Source organism: Mixophyes fleayi, chromosome 6, assembly GCF_038048845.1.
Source record: "Mixophyes fleayi isolate aMixFle1 chromosome 6, aMixFle1.hap1, whole genome shotgun sequence".
Classification (NCBI taxonomy): Eukaryota; Metazoa; Chordata; class Amphibia; order Anura; family Limnodynastidae; genus Mixophyes; species Mixophyes fleayi.
This window is the reverse complement of record NC_134407.1, coordinates 11,732,385-11,749,182: the sequence shown is the minus strand read 5'-3', so window position 1 is coordinate 11,749,182 and position 16,798 is coordinate 11,732,385. Positions and strand designations below refer to the sequence as shown.

At 41.1% G+C, this 16,798-nt stretch overlaps 1 long non-coding RNA gene across 1 annotated transcript; it reads right to left on the bottom strand.

Annotated features, from left to right (window-relative positions):
- Positions 1–1,391: 1,391 nt before the first annotated feature.
- Positions 1,392–16,686, bottom strand: LOC142160177 (uncharacterized). Its single transcript, XR_012693088.1, has 3 exons — positions 16,530–16,686; positions 3,057–3,147; positions 1,392–2,534 (listed from the first exon to the last, which is right to left on the bottom strand). It is a non-coding gene; the product is annotated as an uncharacterized LOC142160177 (long non-coding RNA).
- Positions 16,687–16,798: the final 112 nt, after the last annotated feature.

Sequence of the window (16,798 nt, the reverse complement as noted above, 5' to 3'; positions counted from 1 at the left end):
TTCCACGGGCTCCCACCGATGACATCATGCTCCAGAGACAGGCAGACAGCCAATCAGCTTGTTTTCTGTGCAACCCGGGTTGAAAAACCCGGGTTGCACCATTCATAGTGCAGGCAACCCGGGTCCGACCCGGGAATTACCCCTCGATAAATCCCGGGTTGAAGACCTGGGTTTTTAGACCCGGGATTTTTGACTTGTACCATTCATACTGCACCAAGACCCGGGTCGTTTGAGCTCGCCCCGGGAAAAACCCGGGATTTTGGTGCAGTATGAATGGGGTATTAGAGGAATTTCGGGTTAAGGTACAACTTCTTTGGGGCCTATTTCATAGCTGCTGAAAGGGGTGTGGTCACCCCAGGTTGGAAGCCACTCCCACTACACAGGCAGGCCTTAGCCCGGTACTTTGTACCTGCTCTCGGCACCCTGACTACCATTGCTGTATGTGTAGAATAATTGTTTGATCTAGGATGCAGGCAAACTTTATTAACCTTTATCATTAACATTTCTTTGCATATCACCAGCATATTCCGTAGTACTTGATAAGACAGACAGAAAGTAAGAAGGCCCTGCTCACAATCTATAGGACAATAGGAGTTTGATACATGAGGTTAAGTGCACATATTGCATATTGGCCCAGCCAGATTAAAGTTTAAAAGTGCTTATTGGGCTATATGATCCAGTCACACAGAAATGTTGGTCAGGGGGTCAGAGGGTTGTTTGATAGAACACATGTAAGTTATGTGTGAACTGTGTAAACTGAGGTTATAGAGCAGAATAGGCTAAGGAGATTAAGAGGATGAAGCTTGCCCGGAGAGTAGAGTTTTCAGAGAACAATTGAAGGTTTGGAGACTAGTCTTATTGTGTGAGGGTGGGAATTCAACAGAATGGGTGCAGCCAGAAAAAAAGTCCTGTAACCGGGAATGGGAGCAGGTAATGCGTGTGGATGAGCGATGCGGATCTTGCACAGAACAAAAAAGTGTTGAGTTGGGAAGATATTTTGATACAAGTGTAAAGATGTATGTAGGTGCAATTCTGTTAGGCTTGTATGTTAGTCAAAGTGTTTTAGATTGGATTTGGCAACCAATGTAGAATCGGACAGAGCGGGACAGCAGTGGAAGAACATTTTGCAAGGAAAATCAGTTTTGTTGCTGCATTCAATTAGACTATAGGGGCGAGAGTCTGATTCAGGAAAGACCAGTAAGGATGATATTACAATAGTCAATGTGGGAGATGAGTGCATTAATTAAAGTTTTTGCAGTGTCTTGTGTGAGATTTGTGCATTTTCTGGAAATATTTCTTCGATGAACTGCATGCTAAAGTATTGTAACAGCTTGGATTCAGGGAACAAAGGAGAGTTCTGAGTTAAGGATCATAGATTGACTAAGCTTCAGGGGTATATATATTTATATTATGCAGCACTTTACAGAGAGTGTTTTAATCATTTACATCAGTACCTGGCCCAGTGGAGCTCAGTCTAAATCAGTGATGGACAACCTGATATATTTCAAGGGCTCCAAAACAACCTCAGCACATCCAAACATTCATCCCAAAATGACCCCTCAGATCCCACATATAGTTCAAAACTCCCCTTCAAGCCACTCAGACCTTCCCACAAGTCACTCACATGACATCATATGCCACCTAGACCTCCCAACATACCACTAACATCTCCCCAAATGCAACCAAGACATCTTCACAAGCCCCCACTCAGTGGCACGTTCCACGTGGCCATAAATCAGTGCACTTCCCACATGTGCTACACTCACTGGCACTCCCCAATCACTGATATGTCTAAAAATAATTGACAGCCCCGACAGCTGAAGCCCACATGGAAGAAACGAGAGCATAGTGGTGCAGAATACACAATTTGCATGAACTCCCTGTAGTGTGCAGAGGAGGTCATGTGACGATGATACCAGCTGCTCCCATTCAAGTTTTATTCTTTGCTTCATAAAAAAGCAGAGAATAACTCAGACTGAGAGCAGCCAGCTGGGGGCCATAGGTGAAGACTTGTCTGTTGCCCATGGACCAACAATTGTCCACCACTGGTCTAAATTCCCCCAAAAATTCTGAACAACCAGATTGGTGGTTTGGTGGGCTACAATTGAGTTTAACCTGCTTGATGTTTTGGATGTTTGGAGGTCGTACAGGAGGACAGCTTTACTCTTTAAACAGTCTATAAATAAATCTTTAACTTACAATACACAAGGGATGAAGATGCCAAGGTGAGGTTTTGTGAGCAAGGGGCCTATCTTTGGACACACTGAAGGACCCCTATCCCTGGTCATCTTATTCACCTCATTTGGCACCACAGTCAATGGGACTTAAGGGAATTCAGTAGATGTCCAGTTATTTAGTCTTTGCTTTGGTGGAAACCCGAGACCAATGATCCTCTCAAGAATAGGTTGTGGTGTCCTTCACAGTGGTAGATGGCCCAGATTCCACACCTTCTTCAATAAATCAGGCCTTATCCTTTCATAGACTGACCTTTGAATATAATGTCTGCTTGTAGAACTGTCAAGCTGAGAAGTCCTCTAGGAAGGGCCCACATCAGATATATAGGAGACACAAGAGAAAATAATTTCAATTAACTGGGGCTTTATCCAGTACTGAGGAAAGTGTAGACCAGTTAGAGCTAGACTTGGAACTAAGGGCAAGGTCACTTCCTTAGGCCTTATACCCATTGGCCTCAATTTTGTGTTTTGAGAATGGAATCAGTATTTCCAATGATCCCATACACATTCACTTTTCGGAGTTTTGCAGCATTGTGGTTTTCAGAATACTGTCTACTCCATTCACTTCTGACTAACACCTTTGAGAACCTTAGGCAACCTTGAATAATCTCTAGGATGCAAGTAAAAATAGAACTAACCACTGCATGTCAAACACCTTTTACTGGTATTTGCACTTACTTATTTTAATGAAAAGCAAACGGCAGTGGGTAGGAGGCCTTACATTTGTTGACTGTATAACTGTAGTAGGATGAGCGAACACTATGCGATCAAACATTAGGTGACCCTGAGGCAGTAACCTCTGCATTGTGACTTTGATCTCACCTCTACCCATGCAGTTTATGTTACCCAGATAACACATTTACTTCCATTGTGTGTCCACAGCACTAGTTTCCTGGACCACCAGTTCTTTAATCTGTGAACAAAATATAAAGTTAATGTATGGCCAAACAGCATTCATCCAAATGTTTACTAAGCTAACCTACAATACAGTACCTGGCCAGAACTACCTTCTATACCATATATTGGAAAAAAACATAATAATACTACTTTTCAATAACACATAAAAGTATATAGTCTTAGATCATATGCCATTTAATAGCAATAAAAACAGAATAGAATAAAATTTAACAAATACCATTATACACTTACAAAGATAAAATGGAAATAGAAAGAAAATATAATTTTAAAATTATATCATGTCCAGTGGCAGCAAATTGAACGGCATTACTGAATGACTTAATGTAAGAATGCAAGTAGGGAGGGCTATAAATATATCAAATTAACAGTTAGATCAGTTCATAATAAAATTATTCAAAAAAATTGTTGGTAATAAATGACTAGCAGGTAAAAGTTAGCTTATGCACATAAAAAGATCTCAGAAAGTTATTCAGGTAAAATCTAAACGTTCATGGTTAATACAAAATTGCAGTTGGCGCAGGAGAAACCAATCTTTTCTGTCAACTTTATTTCTGTTTATTGATTTTTAATCCAATTCACCATTAAACTCTGATTTGCAATTGGGGTCCAAAAAAATGAACAAATACTAATTATTGCAGGCATTGCTCTACGGATTTCTTACCTGTCATATGGATAGTTCTATTTGTCTCATGTTGCCAATTCAAGTGACATATATATTCAGAAAACAAGAGTGCTTAAAATATATTTTATTGACGTATTTCTGTATTTTCAGGTTTGTGACCAATTTTGGATTACCAGCACAACATAAACTTCCACAGTCGAGGCACAACACCCCAGAACACCACATCTTTGTGAAAAACAAAAGCTACAAAGGAATACCACTGGGGACTGGCACCTAGACCCCCCAAAACAAGGTCTCCAGACCCAATTCACAGCACTTACCTTTGATGCAATAAGAGTTGGCACCCAAAGTGCTCATCAGAATAAAAACCACCAAAAGGGCCCAGGGGGAAACGGCATACCCTGGGCACAAAACAGACACAAAGCGCGAACCACAATCAAGGGATGGGTGGGTGGCTAACTCGAGCCAAGGCAAAAGAGGGAGATCAGCAGCCCAAGCTCCCGCATGGTTTGAATACAAACCATAGCCTTTTTAATTTACCTCGGGCTGATGACCATCCCTCAGTTGTAACTATATGCAACAATGTATCACCATGCAGCCCTTAATTTACCGACAAGTGGATGGTCTGGCGACTTGTTTAGGTAAGGGATTATAAACAATGCTATACTCATCTTCTGAATAAAAAAGCAGTTGTCCTTTGCCTTAAGAAAGATTGCTGGGTTATAGATGCCTTAAATCCTTTGTTAGCAACCAGGAATAACGAGTGAAATGTTTATAGAATGAAAACAAACATTATACTTTCTAGCACAGAGATGGGCAACAGATGACCCTAGGGTCACATGTGGTCCTCTGAAATATATAGTACAAAATTTATCTATGTTCTACACTACACTGTTCCTGCGTTGGCCTGAACGCCCTTGTGTATTACCCTTGCACGCCTCATAAGGATGTTACAAGCTCCATCTGACAAATATTATTGCTCCAATCAAAAGCAAGTTGGATGAAGCAGAGATCAGATAGGTAACAAGGGGAAAAGTGCATGTGAAATACTAAACCTGCTTGCAGAGCTTACCAGCCACCAGAAAGACAGTGTTTTTGTCTACTTTTCACCTCCCAAAGAGTTCCTGTCAATTGTATTCATGTGTGAGATTCCCTTCACAATGTAACAGCTTGGGGGCATTGATAAGTAACAAGTATTGATATAATAGTAAATGTGGTATAACATTGTTAGGTACAGAGATCTGAAGATCCCAAAGAGCAGGACACATGCAACCCTATTTGCATCAAATAAGATTTATTGCCAATGACAGAAATAACATTAATTATTGCCAAAACAGGTTTTAGAACTCACACAAGTAGGAGGTTGGTATAATGTTGATTGTTTGGGGCACAACATACCCTTTAGAGATAGTAGGTAGCTATCCTAATAGGAGCCACAATTAAGCTGATATATAATAATTGACCTTAAAGTGCCTTAAGAATTGTTATTCCCTCTATGTAAATATCAGAAGAGTGCGTTCAGCGCACGTAACTTGCGTGCAAGTTGTGTTCAGACATTAATCCGAACCTATGGCACTAAATGTCCCTTCTCTTTTTCAAATATTTACTGCAGACCGCTGTCAGAAACAGCAATCAGCGTTACAGCACTTTCTGTTGCCAGACATCGAATGTAAAGGAAGATGCTTGTAAAGGCTATGCACCTTAAGCTGGGTACACACTACAGAAAATTACTGAACATGCAATTTCTGTAATTATAATACCATTAACTGAAAATCCCAATGTGCATGCAGATTTATGTGTACACAGCCACACAATTTACCTTCAGCTCTGTGCTCTTCATCTGTCAAAACCAGCGGTTTTCAAAGTGTGTGCCGCGGCACCCACAGAAGAAAAAAAAACAACAACAAAAAAACAAAAACTTACCAAACCGGCGGCACCTGGGACCCAGCATACCCCTCCCTTCTCACTGAATGTTGGGTGTGACGTCATCACGTCTAACATATTCAGTGAGAAGCGGCGAGAGAGGAGGATGTTGGGTTCCCGGAACCGCCGGATTGGTAAGAAGACAGAAGAGAAGACAGAAGAAATAGAAGAAAGAAGGCCAAGTATGGTAAGTAAAGAAAGGGGAGTGGAAATAGTGATAGGAAACAGCAATGGAGAGGCAAAATAATGAAGGAGGGGGCAGAGTGAGGTTGAAGAGGGCCAGAGTGAGGAGGAAGGAGGGCACAGAATGTGTGGATGAAGGAGGGCACAGTGTGATGATTTTTGTACATGTTATTTTGTTTGACTTATTCCTCTTAGTATTGGGTGTAAATTATTCTTTGACAGAAATATAATTGAAAAAAAAAATATTATTTTTGCAAACAACTTATTAAGTATTTCTGTCCTGACCTAAATACTTATTACGTTATTTTGACACAACTACTTATAAAACGGTACTGCTCTGTAATTATTTTGGAGGGCTGCCTTGAAAAAAATCATGGAGACTCTAAGGGTGCCACGAACTGAAAAAGTTTGGGAACCACTGGTCAAAACCAATCGGCTGAAAAGACTGACTCTGCACACTCTATAGAGATCTGCCTACACAGATGGTCGTAAGTGCATATACACTTCCACATTTGCCCGACATCGTTCCAACCTTGGTAGTGATTTGTAGTCAGTTTATCAAAGCAATGCAAACGATATGATGAGCTTTGGAATGATCCTGGCAAAGTACACACTAATGCAATATCAGACCTAACAGTCGTTTATAATGTAATCTGCATGATAGTTGGTTGAAAAACATGTAGTGTGTCTTGTGAGAAGGTTTAATATTTTATTGATGGGCTAATGTATGTTAAATCATTTCCTGCTGGGAAATGGTTAATGTTGGCATAATCCTCTTAGTGTACTAAAAAGGCTATTGTTTTATCTGACTGGGAGGTGGGGTTGTTTATTGGGAAGTGTGCAGAGATAAGTCACTTTGCATATCTGAATAACTGTGTCAGCACCGTGGACAGGGAAAAAACATTCCAGGCATTAGTTAGTCCTCACAGGCAGTAAGTCATGTCAGTGGAAAGGAAACATTGGATGTAAGACATCTAAGAAGTTTTCATCAAGTTCTCTGTTATGAAACTATGCCATTTACACACATAAATTCTCTTGTGCTCTGCAAATTTAAACAAAGGATTATTTTAAGGCTAGTCTCTTTTTATAAAGGTTCCTCTCCAATTTGGAATAATACAAGTGCCATTTCAATTGCTCCATCAGTCAGCAGGTCCAACCCTAAACGTTGTTGAGCTGGACAGATCTTTTCTTTGACTTCCATGTTATTCAGGTTTGATGACAAACCTGAATTACAGCTGCAACATTTTTTTCTATGACTTTTAATGAAAAGAGAAAATACTGTATATGTAGATCAGATTACTGGTATGTATTAGGACTAGGTCATAGCAGATGCAGCGGAAAGCATGACTTATCCCCATGTCGGTATTAGTCCCCACTTCTTCCACTACTTCGTACTCGCAGAAGTTCACAGACAGTCTAAGCACTACTGCTAGATCATTGAGTTGATACCAATGTATTAGCTGATAGCAACTCTGTTTCTTCCCCTCCACCGAAATTACAGCAGTGGAGGACAGGACAGAAATGTAACATTATCAGCCTGATATTGGCTGACAACATTTTGTTTCCTGTCCTACAATGGACTCCAATTGAATGAGAAAGATCAATCGAGGAAACACATCTATTGTCAGACAATATAACAGAGGCTGATAGTAGCTCAGATTGGAGACCCAACAATGGTATGTGTGGAAGTCAGTACAAACGAGCCATCAGCAAATAAACTCTGGATTGTACACCGACCACCAGGGAACGGGCTCTGTATTGTATACCAGCCACCAGGTAACAGGCATTGTATTTTATACTACCCACCAGACAATGGACTCTAAATGGTCTGCTCATCACCAAGGAACGGGTTCTGTATCGCATACTGGGCCACTAGATAATGAGCTTTGTATTCTACACTACCCACCAGGCACTCTGCATTGTACAATGGTCATCACCCTGGGCACTATGATATATACTGGCAACCTCAAAATTAAATTCAAATTGTATAGTAACCACCAGTGAATGAGCTCTGTATTATATAGCCACCAGCAAATAAGCACTTTTTTATACTTTATTATACTTTATCCACCAGGCAATAAGCTCTGCCATATACACTAACCACCAGACAGTATGTTCTCCATTATGTACTAGCAGTGCCGTAACTAAACGTTTTAGTGCCCTGGGCGAGACAGGGCACTGGCGCCCCCCATCTAAGTGGGAGTGACATTTGCCAAGTGGGTGTGGTCAACCTAATGTGGGGGTGTGGCTATAACTTTACTGAAAGAATTCTGTTACACATATTTGCAAATGCATTTTAAATAAAAAAAAGAGACTTAATGAAATATTGTAAAATCAAATTAAAAATAGTTTAATTAAATAGTTGAGAAATAGAGATAGATTGAGTAAAATAAGGCGTCAGTGGGAGTAGAGGTGGGTGGGAAGAGTGGTGGTATATAAGTGGGCTGGAATAGGGGATAGGGTATGGAGGAGGTAGGTGGAAGGTTTGAGTAAGAAGGGTAGTTGTATAGAATTCAGTAATCTCCATAACAAACTGCTCTTATGAGCAGTTTGTTATGGAGATTACTTTTTTTTTTTTAACTTACAGTGGTGGTCAGCGGTGAACGGTGCTGTAGCTGTGCCTGAGCGGCATCCTGCATTAGCATTTAGAACGCAAATGCGTTCCAAATGCCAATGCAGGATGCCGCTCGGCCGCAGCTACAGCACCGTTCAAGCTTCCGCTGCCAGGAACAAATTGTTTCTGGTGGGTTAAGCTGTGTCCAGTGATTGAGCCAGGGCACAGAGGCAGGTAGCGGGTGGCTGCTGCGCCCCCTTGGGCTTGCGCACTGGGCGACGGCACCACCCTACTTACGGCTCTGTGTACTAGCAACCAGGCAATGAGTTTTGTATTACTTCTCTCTTTGTCTGTATTACCCAGCATTGTATTTTTTTCCAATTGCAAAGCGCTACGGAATTTGCTGGCACAAATGGGCAGCAGGGTGGCTAAGTGGTTAGCACTTCTGCCTTACAGCATTGGGGTCATGAGTTCAATTCCCGACTAAGGCCTTATCTGTGAGGAGTTTGTATGTTCTCCCCGTGTTCACGTGGGTTTCCTCCCACACTCCAAAAACAGACTGGTAGGTTAATTGGCTGCTAACAAATTTACTCTAGTCTGTGTGCCTGTGTATATTAGGGAATTTAGACTGTAAGCCCCAATGGGGCAGGGACTGATGTGAGCGAGTTCTCTGTACAGCGCTGCGGGATTAGTGGCACTATATAAATAAATGGTAATAATAATATAAATAAATGATGATGATTGTGCATTAGCTACTAAGCAATGGGCTCTGAATTGTATACTAGTTATAAGGCTGTCCTAGCCTGCAGGCAATGTGTTCTATATTGTACATATATAAGAATGGGTTTAGTATTGTACACTAGCCACCAGAGAATGGGTTCTGTATTGTACACTAGCCACCAGAGAATGGGTTCTGTATTGTTCACTTGAAGCAAGTGTTTTTTTCGGTGACATTGTAAAGTATGGAAATCTGGGGCATATCCCAACGTGTCTATCAAAATCACTATCCTTACAGTGTTTTCGCTAATTATATTACTGTTTATATGGTTTGACAATTTAGCCAGTGCAAAATACAGCAACTTATTTGACATACTTACACTGTTGTGTGGCTCCAACTTATATTTATAAAAAGCAGATATGTCCTTGTTTATTAGTGTTGCCCGTAATGTTGTAGCCTGTGTGCATGTGATGGGACTACGAATGTGGTGGGCTTGATTTTGGGCCAGGACCCTTTTGAATACCTAGCAGCGGAGTTTGCGTTTTATATTCATCACAGGAGTGATCTCTAGACAGGGCCACTGTACTGGTATAACGGGTAAATACACAATTAGGAAATATGGTAAATGGGACTCACTCGAGTGAGCTTGGGCTGATGAACCCTTGGATGTCTACGTTGCTTCTACAGCCAATGCTATGTACATGTAAACACTGAGACAATTAATGTAACTTGGATATATTTTTATCATATACATCCCCTTAAAGGTTGTGCAACCAATAGATCAGCTGCAATCACATACTATTTATGTAACTGTGCGGATTACACTTTTCCTTTCACATTTAATGGTTGTAATTAGTGGCTGTTAGCACACAGACTGTATAGTATACAGAACAGCTTATCCCTGCTCACTGCCTACATAGCCATCACATGACATGATTGATCGTCTGTGGATGTGCAGAGTCATTTCTTTTGCAGCATGCATCTTATAAGTGCAGTTGCCGATCATCCATGTCAGAGGATGGGTTAAATCAAACAGCGCAGTCTCCACTTCGGTTCAGTGAGTCGTGGTTTCTAGATCTCCTTTTACAAGTGAAATCACTGTGCGTCAGCTAATTTGAATGGATTTGTATGGTTCAGCGTTCACCTAATTGTAGCTGAGCATCTTGAGTATGTCACTGTATATCTTCTGTACCTGAACAATACATGCTCGGAAAAATTTCTCTGTATCTGAGACGCTGTCCCACCCGAGCCTGGATCTCTGAGGCTGTTGTATAGTGCAGCCTATGTGTACATGTTTTACAGAGCTCAATGCACTGCACCCAGGCAATAAAAGGATTACTGCAGCATTCAGCATCGTAAAAAGAAATTAAACAGGGGATTTTTTTTCCTTATAACAATTAACCTTGTCTATTGCAAATAAGCATTAAAATAAGGGAGAGCAAACAATGAAGCAGATTAACTTGGTGATGTAATATATAAAATGGAAATAATAACAGGTAGATGATAGCTTTGGAGATTAAATCATATAGACATAACCATGATGTTGTGTTCAATGGGCAATGTTTATGATGGCTATATGAGAAGTGTTGTGCATGGACTGAGGACACAGGTCATTAGTCCTACAAATACACCACCTCTACTCCCTGATCTAAACCTCTCTGTTCCCTGCTCTTAGACACCATCATAAAATGTATTGGCTTCTCTTTTATATCTCCTAAAAATGACTATTCTGGATTTCATAGAATCATCTCCTCCCAGCCTTCCCTCTTCCTTGAAGGCCCAGGTACCTCATTGCAACAATGATGTAACAAGTTTAAATTAAAAGTTGCTATGGTTAGGGTTACAGTTGAGGTTTATAAAATTGCAAATTTAGGCCCAAATCCTGTCCATGTCCAACTTGAAAATAAACGCAAACAACATTTCAAACTAGAAAACACGATTCAAATCCCATGCTCATATAAACGAGGAAGGGAGGTAAGAGCAAGATAAGACCGGACAGGCCAGAAGAAAAGAAGATCCAGATTCATGAGCGTGCATGTAAAGGGGGATAGAGGGATGTAGTATTTATTTTAATATCTGATAGAGTTTAAGATGCGGGAGGATAGATCAAGGCCGATAGATGTCATGTGCGTTGAGAAGCACTGATTCATGTTTTAAAATGGATACTGTATATGACAGGACCTTCGTATAGTCTCTCGCCCAAAACAGACTGGCCATACAAACATATACGTACACTCCACAACAGAAATTTTAATGCATTCTTACACAAGGACAGGCAGCCTACTTTCAGATAAAGCCACATACAACAAAGTTTATCTAACACAGCTATAATACTACAGTGCACGAAAACAAGTTACAATATACAAGGTGTATGTTATTATAAATGTATTAGCCACTTTGGGAGCCAATTGACAATGATTTTCAATGTCATACTTTAAATTCAGAAAGAAGGCCATTTGGAAAAAAAAAAAGGAAGAAAGCAGCAGCATGTCTGTGTGGAGCGATGCGTGTGACTGGCACTATGTGCATTGATGAAATATATAGTAGAGGTAGTCGCATCCCCCTATAGACATGAGACTATATCGATCGAGAGAGAGAGAGAGAGACAGACACATCATATACAATATATGATTTTCTCTGGTTGGGCCTATCAAATACGCATCCATCCATATTATATGAAGTTCATCTTTCTCACTTTGGACAACCCAGGAGATACCACTAGCCATGTCAGCGGGCATATTTAATAGCCAGTTGCATTAAGAAAAAGTTTATTTTGATTTCTGGCTGAAAGGAATGAGACAGTGTCCTCGGTATACACTCGTTAACATGTAACTCAAACTCAACTCAAACTCAGTCTTTCAAAAACTGGATTAATAATATTCCCACCCAAAAACAGAAGCTTCTTGCCGGACATTTCTATTTCTGCTGATAACATGACCATAATCCCACCCCGTAAGCTCGCTGCCTAGATGTAATCCTTGGCTCACAACTATCATTTATTTCCCACATCGACTCTATATCTAAATCATGTTACATACATCTAAAGAACATTTGCAGAATACGCACATATCTCACACAAGACACTGCAAAAACCTTAATTCGTGCACTCGTCTCCCGCATCAACTATTGCAATCCCTCCTTACTGGTCTTCCCAAAGTCAGACTGGAACCCCTACAATCTATGTTGCACGCAGAGGCTAGATTGATTTCCCTTGCAAACCATTCTTCCTCTGCTGAGCCACTCAGTCAGTCTCTACATTGGCTGCCTGCATTTCAACGAATCAAATATTAAATCCTTCTACTAACATACAAGGCCGTCAACAAAATTGCACCGACATACATCTCCTCACTTGTCTCAAAATATCTCCCAACTCGACATCTCCGTTCTGCGCAAGATCTGCGTCTCTCTTCCACTCTCATCATATCCTCCCATTCCCGGTTACAGGACTTTTTTCAGGCTGCACCCACTTTGTGGAATTCCCTCCCTCGCACAGTATTGTTTTATTTATGTTTGCTACCAATTGTAAAGCGCTATGGAATTTGCTGGCGCTATATAAATGTTGATGATGATGCATTCCTCTATTAATATATAAAGTACAAAATAACTCTACTCCATCATGTCAATTGTATGGCTGACACGTAGCATAGTCATCTCAAATTAGTTCTAAAATGTGGGCGAATGTTTCCCTACATCTACTGTTTTCAGAGTGTTTAGCTACATTCATAAAAATGTTCATTTTCAATGTGTTTATTTGTTTTTCTAACACTTGTTAAAGTATGGAAAACATGGGGGTAGATTCATCAAACCATTGGCGGCCAGTGCGGTAATATATCTGCTCCTTTTCTCCTTGCATCTCTATGGGACGAGAGGATATAATGGGCAGTGATTTGAATAAAACCATTGAGGTGTTGTGTCTCCCCGGACTGTTCCGGAGACATATCGTGGCCCCTCGAGCTGAATTTAGTCTTCCTCAGTGAATCTTATTTTTCTGAATATTTGTAGCTATTAATATGATCTATCATCTTGAATGATTTACTCAGTTAAAACACATACATACATAGGATAGCCACAAACCACATCATCATACTAAATGGCAGAGTGCTTGATTGGTGTCAGCAAGCAATTTGTCAACATCTCAAACGTACTCTTTTAAGGTTGATGGGTTGTATAACCCCCTCTGATTAAAAGATGATCACTGCTTGTGGCAGTGATTGACCCTGGAGAAGTTTGAAAGGGAGTCAAGTTCTGAACTGTTGAGCGATTCATGTTCACGTGATATTTCTTGGAGAAGGCAGCACATGATTGGTGACTGCACCTAACAATCAATCACACTATGCCCTATCAAGCCCACTTCTCTTGGATTGATCAATGTAATAGGAAGTGAAGTAAACCAATTTAAGGAATGGCATTACAGTTCCAAAAAAAAAAAAAAAAAAAAAAGTATGACCATGGGTCTCTCCTTTATCAAGCTAATTCACCTCTGTACATAGCCAAATTAAAATCATATTTTGTACATATGGAGCATGTACAAATTATCCTGGTATGACAGAATCACACCTCAAAAAGCCCAACACTATGGATGGTTTAAGAGTTCATATCTGTAAAAAAAAAAAAAAAAAAAAAAATAGGTCTTCGTCAGCTCCAGGGTAGCTGCTCACTTCAGTGTGGTAATGCTTCTACATATCTCGATACAAGCCTTAATGTGCCCACACAGGCCTAATAGGTAATTTTAAATCTAGCTGACCACAAAGTGCAGCTTACATAAATCTTAGATGCTTGATAGATCAAGTATGACTTATAGACTGTATCAAACACTATATACATGGTCATTGTCTAAACCAAACTATATGTGCGCCATTTGATCTGGTCGTTTTGCCAGTGTCGAATGGCCAGAACTTCCAGGTTTGGCCACACTCTTACAAGGCCAAACCTAACAAAAGCTGCTGATTCAGCCCATTACCTATGGAACTCAGTTGCAAGTAAATGAAAATTGTTGATGTTAACTTCTTTTGTAACTACAGCGTTTGTCAACACAGATCCCAAGTTGTTCCCTGGGTAAAAGAAGGCTTGACAAATTTCACAAACTTTGTAACAGACAACTCTGTTCTCCCCTTTTGAGACTTTCCGTCTGGACCACCATTATAGATGTACAGCTCCAGGACTTTATCCTGAGACAGATTGTAGACACCTTGTACCGTGACCCTTTGTTCTTCCACCTCCTGGCACTCTTGCTAAGGCTAGGTACACACTGAAGAATTTTCCGACAGACGTTTTCTCTCAAATGATTGTACCTACAACTGAAAGACCAATCAGTCCGACGATTCATGCATATACACGGACACAATTTACCTTCAGATTTATGCTCTTCATCTGGTCCTCTAGTCTTTAGAGAATGACAGCACAATATTCATTATTGTCACATTGTAACTGATTAAAACCGCCTTGATATAGCTATCCACATGTCCTAACGAATTTAGTTAGCTTCTGTGACTCTGAAACAAAAAAATCCGTCTCAGAGCGAACAAATGATTTATTCCTTCTACAGCACTCTCCATTTATTCACCGGAACATTCATCGCTAGCATCGGCTGAAAAGAACACGACTCTGTAAACTCTATGGAGATTGTGAGCATGAGTGCATACATAATTGGTCGGAAAATATTAGGCAGTACGACCAACCAAATGAGACAATCGACACTTTGGAACGACTTTCAACCATCGTGACGCTATACACACCAACCCGACTGCCGACCGAACGGTCGTATGTTGGCTGATTTGTCCGATTATTGGACGAAAACACTTCATTGTGTACCTAGCCTTAATAACCTCTCTTCTTCAGTCACAGCATTTAAACAACCTTGATAAAAGACTGCCATTGAGATTTCCAGAACAGATAAGACTTGGTTGGGGCTGTAGAGGAATGCAGTAGGACCTCAATTTACATAACCAGAAGTTAGAGAGAGCACAAAATCTTTACTCCTGGTATTAAACTATTTCAAGATAGGCTATCCAGAGTACCTCTCCCGTGGGTTATTCATAGGTTGCATAGATCATCGACTTTCTCTTTGCATACGTTGGTCCTGACAGATTGCCCAGACTTTGAGAGAAGATGGGATACCATGAAATAAACACAGGTCATTAAGAGAAAGAGTCATCCCACAACTGATTACTTTTGACATGTGCATCAAACAGAGAACATGTTAAAGGCCAGTCGGTTCAGTGGGTCCAGCAGCCGAACATAGATTGCAACAGCAATGGCAGTAATTATTTACATAGCGCTTACATATTACGCAGCGCTGTACAATGAGTGAATCACAACACAAACTAGGTGCAACGGCATACCTCCGAACTGTTCAGATTGTGGCGGTACATTACAATTCACAGATTGAAAAAGGGGTGGTGTTTATCTAAAAGTAGGTGTGGTTTCATCTAAATGTGCACATTTGAGGGAGTAGTTTTGGGCAGAACAGGACTTTGTCACTCTAAACATTGGTAGGTATACAATGGCATGAAATAGAAGGTAAAGACGGCCCTGCCCAAAAGAACTTAGTCTGTAAAGCTGGGTACACACTACACAGTTTTCGTCCAATAATCGGCTCAAACAGCCGACATACGACCGCTCGTTCAAAAGTCGGGTCAGTGTGTGCTGTGACACGATGGTCGAAAGTCTGCCCAAATGGACGATTATCGCCTCATTTGGTTGGTCGTACCGTTTAATATTTTCGTTCCAATCTCGTTTCCGCTGTGCAGTGTGTATAAACTTCCGACCGATCCACAACAGTGAGTACGAAATTACAGTCATTGCTCACGACAACATGGCTGTAAAAAGTCGCTAAAGGAACATCCGCTCTTCCCTTTATCGTCCTAAACAAGGCTAGTGTGTATGCAGTCCATGGACCGAGCGATCGGACCATCGATCGTATGTAAAATCGCTCGGCATAAAAAGTTGGTTGAAATTTCGGTAGTGTGTACCCAGCTTTAGGTGTGTGGGGGGGGCACACTTGATACATAAGGTAGCAGAATAACAACTGTAGTTGAGCTCACTAATCCCTTTTAGACTCAGGAACGCAGATTCGGTACTTAAAAGAGATTATACAGACTTTGTGAATGGACCCTGAGGGACACCCAAACCACCATTCACCCATCTACCAATGCTGACCCATCTCCATTGAACTTTTGATTATTATCTACCATAAAATAATGCCACACCGCCCTCCATGCTTCCTCCTAGCATCCTACTCCATCATTTTCTGGAATAACTGATTAAGAAATCTTTAAATTGTTCTATTCAACCCCATCCTGCTCACTTGTAGCACAAAGTGAGAAATACAATTTCATTTCACCAAATTACACATCAATACCCTAATATTATTCCCACCTTCCTAGAACCATTTCACCTCAGACTCCTCCTCGACGCCTTCCCGCCCACCGCGCTGCTTTTATATACACGGGAGGCCCCTGCTGACGTCGTCGGAAACCCCTCGAGGTGTACTGCGATGCCGAGAGTAGCGCAGCACGAGCCCCACAGAACCCGCCCCTCCTCTGCTCGCTTACAGACCGCCCTTTCTCCAAAACACGCCGTCCAATGAGCGCCCGCTATGCCGCCGCACCCTCCACTACTGCCCGCCCCACGTCTCCTTTCTCCTC